Source organism: Aplysia californica, unplaced genomic scaffold (genome assembly GCF_000002075.1).
Source record: "Aplysia californica isolate F4 #8 unplaced genomic scaffold, AplCal3.0 scaffold00157, whole genome shotgun sequence".
Taxonomy (NCBI): domain Eukaryota; kingdom Metazoa; phylum Mollusca; class Gastropoda; order Aplysiida; family Aplysiidae; genus Aplysia; species Aplysia californica.
In genome coordinates this window covers 537,984-548,185 of record NW_004797427.1, presented here as the reverse complement: position 1 = coordinate 548,185, position 10,202 = coordinate 537,984, and the positions used below count along the sequence as shown (strand labels likewise).

The 10,202-nt window shown below is 41.4% G+C and overlaps 1 protein-coding gene across 1 annotated transcript in view; it reads left to right on the top strand.

Moving 5' to 3' along the window:
• Window positions 1-10,202, top strand: part of LOC101852923 (fibrinogen C domain-containing protein 1-like) — a 49,345-nt gene that overhangs the window by 34,757 nt on the left and 4,386 nt on the right. The gene's annotated exons all lie outside the window — the stretch shown is intronic.

The following is a 10,202-nucleotide window of genomic DNA, read 5'->3' as shown; positions in this document are numbered from 1 at the left end:
TCTCTCTCTCTCTCTCTCTCTCTCTCTCTCTCTCTCTCTCTCTCTCTCTCTTTCCCCTCGCTCACCGTTCATTAAGCTCAAACCGGATAAAAAAAAAAATCAGCCCCGAACAGAATATTGTAAAACAACTGAGCGCAGGAACCTGGCATTACAATACACACCTCTCGTCGTCATTTAATCACTCATTTCCTTAGTGCGATATAAGAAATGTCGGCCTTGAAGTAGCTTTTAACCCGAAAGTCCATGATCAGGAACTACAATCATGATCATATGTTTATTATTGATGCATGAAGCAATCTGCTAGCAGAGTTGGTATCATGCTGGACAACGAAGCGGAGGGCATTGGTTTACCCCCCCCCCCCCCCCAAGAGAGCGTTCTTGAATTTTTTAAAAAGATCTCCACCAATTTGGAGGTATCGGCTGTGAATTGACCTAACAGATGAAAGGAGCGTTAAATATATACAATAACCAACCACTATATATAATACATGTCACTACTTTAGCATTACAAAGGCTTATCTACTCAGTACCTAGTTTGAGAAATTGGACGTAAAAAGTATGAGTTTCACAATATATCAGGCTTTTAAATTTCAGTTCTTTAAACATCTTGATAACGACTCCGAATAATGTTACGATTTTGATAGAGCAGATAGAACATTTGGTTTCGGACCTCTACCTCATGGTCTGAGTTTTTAAATTTTTTTTAATAGTAGAGGGTTTTACGGCGCTTGCAACTGCATAAGGTCATATGAGCGCGCGGGACACACCTAATACTTTTAGTTAGTAAGAAATTTTGAATTTTGCCCGGGTGGCGGCCGAAGCCTACTCTTATCGATTTTTGACCACCACGGGATCTTTAACGTGCGCAACTTGCACACGGGCCCTCTGAGATTTTTCGCCCTTGTCCAAGAAGGCTAGGTGTAGATCTTTCCTACCAGAAGATCAGGGGTGTGGCAGAAAGACAGCTGTAAGAAGGAGTCAAGGAGTAGCAGTAGAAAGACTGCAGAAAGAGTCAGGAGCCCAAAGGAGGGGGCAAAGGAGGCGAGGGGGTGGGGGAAGAAAGAGGAGACGAAAGCAGACAACAGAATATTGCTCGAGAGCAGGAAAGGAGGTGAAAGGAGACAATTTTAGAGAAGAAAATTTTTCGGTCGCTGCCTGGATTCGAACCCGGGACCTTTGAATGAGAGGCCAACACCTTAACCTCTAGGCCACGCGAGCCCCCCATGGTCTGAGTAACTAAAAACGGCCAAAAATGTCAGATAAAACTTTGTAATTCTGAGGCAGCGATTCATCTTTTACTCCTGTGTGACGTCAAGTGGGTAAACTGGAGCCTGGATATGCGACTGATGACGTCAGCAAAATAGAGTGAGTCTAGAGGTGCGTGCAATGCTCCAATTGGATGACCAAAATGGTTTGGTTCTGAACACATTGTCAGTGACAGTCACCAATTTCAAACGTCAACAAAGGTGTGTTTTTCAAACCAGAAAATTCTAGCCCTGACAGTTGTGACGTCAGTTCCCCCGACAGTGCCGAGGTTCATTAACAAAATTTCCCAGCCCTGCGCTAAACAGGGGCCCAGACCATACGTCAGACTACCCCTACCCACTCATTATCCTCTTTGCCCCTCATCCCATCCGCCTTTTGTATTTGGTACTTCTTGATTTCTCACGTGTTTCCTTTTCCAAGAGTAATAAACAAACAAACAAATAAATAAACAAACAAGCAAGCAAACAAAAAAGCAAACCAGTAAAAAAATATTTGAAAATAAATAAAATAAACAAATATATAAATTAATTAAAAAAATACATAAATATATAAATAAATAAATCATATTAATAGATAAATAAATAAATGAATAAATAAAAATAAATTCCACTTCTTAGAACCATTGGGAAATGTAAACCATACAAAATCACATAATAATATAAACGTTAATTAATACAGGTCGTTGTATGAGTTGTGGTTGTATAGATTTCTTGTCGTCCCTTTCAACACTGTTAGGTTATTTAAGAGGCAGGACATCTGAATGTGACGTTCATCTCTTTTCGGACCTAGCCAAAAACTCCCAAATAAACAACACCCGTTCAAGAGCGCGTCGTTGACAATTCGAACCAGTGCCGTCCGATACGTTGTCCTTCATGATACCAACTGTGCTAAAAAAAAAACCCGCCCTAAATCAATACATAAATACATGAATAATACACAACATGACAAACATAAACAAACAACTATACGGGACCAAAATGCTGGGCGTTGGTGTGCACGCGATAAAACTTCATCTGTTTTAGAGGAGGGGGGGGGGGCAAAAAGGAGGCAGAAAGTGGAGACGAAAGCAGACGACAGAACATGATTAGAGAGCAGGAAAGGTGAAAGGAGAAACATTTTTAGACAATAATTTTTTTTGCCATTTTCAGGTTTCGAACCCCGGATCTAATGAATGAGAGGTGAACACCGTGCGTCTAGACCACCAGAGCCCCTGCCCTGTAGTTCATTCCTCTATTGGGAGACAAAGACAAACAAACACTACAAGACGGTTCACTCCTCTCTTTGAGATACTTTTTATACTCTCTGAAAACATTCTTAAAGGTTGTCAATGGTGACAAGCCGATGGTACTAGTCGCAAATCGTGCTAGTCCAAAATTAGGTCAAGATTATTTCTTTTTCGGAAAAGATGGCTTGCAAAACCGTCTTGCGTTAAATTGTCTTAGCTGTTGCAAGCTGACGGAGGTGAACAGTACGGAACAGGACGTCAGTGTAAACCATTAACAATATTTATTATATTACTATACCGCAAACCATTTATATACCTCGTAAATTATATTCAATGTTTGCACGCTTCATACCTTTCAGCCTGGTACGTTTTGGGATTGTCAGCGTCAATGTACATTACCAAAGCGCATTTAATGATTTCTAAAAAGAATTACATGCATTATATATTCACAGAACAGAAGCAAAATATTGTTTTTAAAAGGGCAACCTTTTCGAGAAAAGAAACATAATATTTTTACCAGTACCGGTGGCTTCATCTATAATCATTCTCGTGGGTTGCCGAGGACGCCCCCCCCCCCCAAACCCCCTCCCAGAAAGTTGTCGATATTGTTGGGAATTTTGTTTGGTCTCAAGCTAATCCGATTCCAAGGAAAAAATAATCCTCTTAACAAAAGCGTTATAGCTAAGAATTTGAAGATGTTCAATTTTTGTCCCAATAATGTTGACAGTGATACTGGTAGGGATTATCTTGCTCCAGGAGAATCAATACTTCCTCCACATCTGGAAGAGTTCTGTAACTGGAATTGTAGATGTTCCCCCTCCCCCCCCCCAAAAAAAAATATTCGACACAATTAACAGGAATTAGGAGGCAGGCTGGCTGCTTCTACTCTGCCTGTAAGTCCAACCTATAGACAGAGAGGGGTTCAACTTCCCAGCAAATAAATGAATATACTCGGTAAATATTCTTACTACTAAATATCAAACCCACGCTTTTTTACATGCAACAGCAAAACACCAAACTGCTACACCACAGACACCTGTAGTGTTGGATGAGTTACTGTGATAATATCAAACCTTCGCATGCAAGGCAACGCACGTTCGCTTGTTCACTTTCATTTTTTGAAATGAATAATTAAGAAATTAGCTTATTTGCTACTTTATCAATGGACGTGACTCTCTACATGGCACTCCTGTAGGCCAGCCACCAAACACAATTTAAAAAAAATCTTGATCCAGTGAGAGCATTAAAAGGTTTCTTTATTTGGCACCTAGATCTATATAAAAAATCTGCCCTTTGGGTGCTTACAAAGAATCACTACATACAATAAATTATTTACAGCAGCCTTGCCTTCAACTTGCTCATTTTGAGACGGCAACACTACCCGGCCTTATCATTTCAGTCTAAGCTTATAGATTTCGTTCCAAACTGTCTAGACATCTCCGCAGAAGTCTTGAAAAAGTACGTATTTAGAGGCATACGTTAAAGTGTGGTGTATATAGCAAAATGTGTCAACTTTTATGATTAAGTATCTGTAAACCCTTTATTAATATTTTACCAGCAGCGGGCGTACATAAAAGAAAATATGTTAGTACCGCAGTTTGCAATGACCTTCATTAATAGGGTTTTAGATTCTGTCAGTCATCCAACGTTCAGACCCGCATGCAAAGACATGGGAAGATTGAACAGGGCGATTTTTAAAATCTTGTTTTAAACATGGTCAGACGAAAGTGAACAAGTTATAGAGCACTGGTTCTTTGCATCTCAGGCTAGGAACCAATTTATCCTCTCCGACCTGCAATACTGTGGATAGGGGCAAGGGGGGGGAGGAAGGGAAGGGGGAGGGGGATGAGTGAGTAGGGATAGGGTGAAAGTGAGGTGGAAGGGTAGGGGGGGGGAGAAAAGAAGATAGAGGGAAAGGGGTGGAGCTAGAAAAGTAAAGGTGGTAGGGGTAAAGATAGGGATGGAAAGGGAAGGAAGAAGGGGAGGGGGTGGGGAAGAGAGGGGAGGTGGAGGAGGGGCTCGATACATCTTGTAAAAGTCAAAGTTCAGCTTTACCTATTTCTGTAAGAAAAACTTCCAGCTGGGGTGGTTTGCCTGACCTGACCCGATCAGACACGGTCAACTGGTAGAGTTTTTATGTGTCACGACGCGATGGAATCAGGCACTCGTCAATTTTTTAGGAAAATGGAGTTAATGGTATCACCTCAACGCTTGATCGTTTGTCTTGTTTTCGATGAAAAAAATTACCCATTTATCTTTATTATAAATCCAGGAAGGAGGTCAGGGTCACCTGGTTTCAGAGGTAAGATCAGCGAAAAAATGGCCTCAAAACTTTGTTGACTTCCAGAGCTTGAGATTCCTTGGAAACTGTAAATTCACATCTTTGTTTGTGCCTTTAATCAACGTTTTTAAGTCCTAAATACACACAGCAATATGTTTTTAAATGGACATAAAAGGTGTTGAGCCAAAAAAATATTAAAATTCGATACAAATTGTCAAACAAGAAGAACAGTGTCATTTTCTTCGATTTCATTATTTTGAAGAGCGCCAGTTTTCATAACGATGTCTCACAAATGTTTATATCACTTTTAGACTAACCCCCCCTCTCAATACGCACTACCACACACACGCATACACACACACTCTCTCTCTCTCTCTCTCTCTCTCTCTCTCTCTCTCTCTCTCTCTCTCTTTCTTTCACTCACTGACTCTCTCTCTCTCTCTTTCAAACACACACACACACACACACACACACACACACACACCCACACACACACACACACACACACACACACACACACACACACACACACACACATACACACATACATGTGTACATATATTATACATGTACAATATAAATCAACAAACAGACTTAACCTCGCACAAGGACTTTATAATTACACGTTTCAACCTCAACCTCAGACCAAAAAGCATCGTCAGCAGAACGGCTCCTGAAAACACTTTGTTTTCCCCTGCAACTGTGTAGATTCTCAAACTACACCCGGCAACACAAAATGATGCAATATATAATTTTTGTTTAAAGCTCAATTTCAGACAAAGAGCACTCGTCAGCAGAAAGTTGGAAGAACACGCTAAAATGTATGTATTTCTATATAACTGCGCAGATTCTCTGACAATGTTCTACAACCCACCATGATGCAACCCTCATTGTCTAGTTTTCCCACGGTCTTGCTGACATAAATGCTTGTTGTTTTTACAATACTTTTCATCTCATACCGTAAACCCGGACAATTCTTGACTCCCCCCCCCCCCCCCAGAAAAACCATTATCTCAAAATTTTGTGCAAGCGATAAACGCCCGAATCCTGCTTGCCGCCACAGATCCGCTTGAAGAGACCCGTCTCATTATAATTCCCTGAAAACCTCATTTTTGTCACGACGCGCTGGAATCAGGCGCTCGTCAATTTTTGGGCATGTGGAGTTATTGGTATCATCTGAAAGCAGATGTATTTGCCTTGCTTTCTATGAAATAAATATCCATCTATCTTGAATAGAACTAAAGATATTTGCGATTGAAGCAATAATGAAATTAGCGAAAAAATGGTCGCCAAAGTTTGGCAACTCCAACAGATGAAAAGTCCTCGAAAACAGAAAAAATGACATATTTTGTGCCTTTAATCAATGTTTTTCAGTAAAATTCACATGTAAATGTGTTTTTATATGGACATAACAGAGATTGAGCCAAAACAAAATAAAAATTTGATAAAAATTTCCAAACTGGCGGAAAAATGCCTGTTTCTCCGATTTCTGTATTTTGACGAGCGCCTGATTTCACCACACTGCCTCACATTTCTGTTTTCTGTGCGTTATCTTCTGGCACCATACCCATCTACAACAATAAGCCTTTAGCAAAAGTGCTAGCAAAAGTGAAAAGTGCTGTTTCAGTTGTTTTTTTGTTTGGTTTCTTTTTTAGTTGTTTTTGGTTTTCCGTTGTTGTTATTGTTGTTTGTAAAAGTGTCTTATCATTGTATGTCGGTGAGGCTAGCCTACCCTGTATAAAAATGGACGCCAAGTGAGCTGCTCTACCATACAGAGGCAGCGACTGGAGGGTAAGTAAGCTATAGTCTGTTCACTTATTAGAGGATACGTAAGCTATTGTCTGTTCACTTATTAGAGAATAAGTAGGCTATAGTTTGTTCACTTATTAGAGGATAAGTAAGCTATAATCTGTTCTCTTACTGTAGGATAAGTAAGCTATAGTTTGTTCACTTACTGTAGGATAAGTAAGCTATAGTTTGTTTACTTATTAGAGAATAAGTAAGCTATAGTTTGTTCACTTATTAGAGAATAAGTAAGCTATAGTTTGTTCACTTATCAGAGGATAAGTAAGCTATAGTTTGTTCACTTACTGGAGAGTAAGTAAGCTATAGTTTGTTCACTTACTGTAGAGTAAGTAAGCTATAGTCTGTTCACTTACTGTAGTGTAAGTAAGCGGATTTTCTTTACTTACTGTAGGGTCAGTAAGCTATAGTTTGTTCACTAATAAAAAGGTATTAGAGGATAAGTAAGCTATAGTTTGTTCACTTACTGTAGAGTAAGTAAGCGGATTTTCTTTACCACTATAACAACGTAGAGGACACTTTTGTCCCATCAGCAACAAGCCAAAGACATGTGACCACACATTTTGAACCATCACATACAGTGTTGTTTTTTAAAAGCAGAAATACAATAAAAGCATATTTCATCGTATTCATGTTGCTTCTTGTTGTTGTAAAATTTTGTAACATTTAGAACAGAATAGGAACATATTTTTGCCGATAACGAGGCTATGTTTCTTTGGGTTTTTTAGTCGCCGCAAACATGGCAACATCCGACTATGTCAAAAAACAGCTCATCTTCCGACTATGTCAATCCCCCCCCCCCCCATAAAAACCTCAGAACAAAACAAACAAAAAAACAACAACAAAAAAACAACTACAAAACAAACAAACGACAACATGAACCTACAAAATAAAGGCACGTCTTTTCTCAACTTTGTGCAAAAACAGCACGTCTTTCCACTTCCTTGTCCGTCTTGACTTTACAATTCGCCACTGTCTCTCTTCTATGAATTGCCAGTCTAGCGCGGCTAAACGTCGCGTCGCGTCGCGCATAAGGCGAAAGTTTTGTCGCTTTTGTCGCACGCGAATGAAAATTTTGATGCGATGTGGTCACGCATAAGACAGGGTGCCTATTGAGGGATCGGGTCGGGTCGGAGCGGTTTGCTAACCAGACTGAGGGCGCAGAGCGGCTATCGTGGTATAAGCCGATCGCGCCCGACTTGTTGCCTCAAAAACAAACGACCCGACCCGATCCAATCCGCAATGGGCACCCTGAATAATACAGGGCAGAGGGCACCCCGTATTAGGATACACAACAAACAAACTACCCGTTTGTTTTTTAGGCGACGAGCCGGGCGCGATCGGATTGTGCCACGATAGCCTTTTTGCGCCCTCAATCTGTTTAGTAAACCAATCCGACCCCATCCGACCCGATCCGACATGATCCCCCAATGTACACCCCGTATTAGACCGCCGAGACGCCTCCGCGTCTTTCAACTTTTGCGGCTCAAACAACGATCGCTAGAACTGTGTTTGAGTCTTGAGGCAGTTTTGGTGACTTAGGCGGGCTGTAAATTTATAACAAAGCTATGACACTACAGTTCCAATACCGTGAGGGTTGATGATAATATACTCTGTTACTTCTGGAAAGGGAATTGTAAGAAAAAACAAACTTACAGCTGAGACAGACTTCTTCCTCTGTGTCCTGTACACAATGATCAACACACTTTCTGTAGATGTCGCTGAGGTCAATTCACCTTTAAGTGAGAGGTGTAACTCTCATGAAATTTACGATGAATTTCACTATGTTTTCTACTGTCCAAATTTTATCCACCAAAAGATATTGTTAATTCCTCCCTGCCTGACTCGGCCCAGTGACAGAAATATGCAATGTTTGACCCATGATAAGAGATATGTGCACAACCTGTACTTATTAATTATGGGAACTTTATTTGACAAATGAGTGTTTTATATGATGGGATGTGGGCCAATGTCCTTAAACACTGTATAAACTAACATACTTACTTACTTACCTACTAACCTACTAACCTACTTACTTACTTACTTACCTACTTACTTACTTACTTACTTACTTACTTACTTACTTATTTACTTACTTACTTACTTACTTACTTACTTATTTACTTACTTACTTACTTACTTACTAACTGCTGAGAAATGACTGAGTGCTCCCTACACTCTAAGAGGGGGGGGGGGGGGGGTTACACCCCGAACCCCCCCTCGCCCCCAAAAATTTTCTTCTTCTTCTTCTTCTTCTTCTTCTTCTTCTTCTTCTTCTTTTTTGTTTTTGTTTTTTTGTTGTTGTTTTTGGGGGGGGGGGGTGGAAAGTGTTGTCCGGCGCTCGGAACTGCATAAGGTCATATAAGCGTGCGGGACACCTTAAACATTTCCAGTTGGTACGAAATTATTAATTTTGTCCGGGTGGTGGCCGAAGCCTACTGTAATCGATTCTGGACCACTAAATGATCTTAAAAGTGTGCAACTTGTACACGAGACCTCCGAAATTTTTCGCCCACAAGGTTCATTACCAGAAAGACATCAGTAATAAGGAGCCAAGGAGTAGCAGTAGAAAGACTGCATTAAAAGTTAAGAGTCCAGAGGAGGGGGCAAAGGCGGTGACGGGGTGGGGGCAGAAAGTGGACACGAAAGCAGACGATATAACATTTGCTAGAGAGCACGAAAAGAGGTGAAAGGAGACAATTTTAGAGAAGACAATTTTCCGTCGCTATCCGGATTCGAACCCGGGACCTATTTGATGAGAGGCGAACACCGTTACCTCTGGACCACGAGTGGAAGGCCAGGGATTTCTCAGACGGTTGAGGACCGCGACGGAGGGAGGGGGCTGCGGGGAGCGGCCGGCTGAGAAGTTTTCCAGAGACAGCAGTTATTTTGCAATGCAGCCTAGAGAAGGGGGAAGATGATGACATGAAGAAGTTCTTAGACGTTGGTGTGCGGACACGGCCAGCGACCAGGAGTTGGTGAGTTTTGAGGCTGAGGGCGGGCTGGCCGCGAGAGCGAGTCGGAACCCGAGAGGGAAGCGGACGGCGGGAAGCAGCCAGAGCAGTTGTCCAGCGACGAGGAGACGGTGAATTTTGAGCGGGACTTGGGGGAGTGGGGAGACAGGGAGGAGGGAGGAGGATAGTGGGGGTTTCAAACTAGAACGAGTAGTTCAATCCACGCCGAGCGTATTTTTGGCCCCTTGTTTGGGATCGGCAAAGTTCTCTAACTGGCGACGTTACAGCATCAAGCTAGTTCTAATCACACACAGAAAAGCTACTGATAATTTTAAAAAATAATGCAACCAGGCCCGTTTGGCTCTATGATGAAAACAAGTCACAGCCTTTAAACTGGAATCTTTTTTCCATTTCTAGCGGGGAAAATGTGTCAGAGATGGCTCCAACAATCAAATATTCATCTTCTACTTCCATAATACGAAAAATGTGAATACAAGGAGGCTGCATGGTTGTCCATTGTTGACGAAGAACGTGAACTGTGAATGGTTAAAGACTGGATCCGACTCCATTGTACTTTAAAGATTTGAAGTTTGTGATTAAGATCCAGGGCTTTGATCTCATACTTTTTACCGTCTCAGTACCCCGAGGAGATAAATTGCTGTTTATGGGGGCG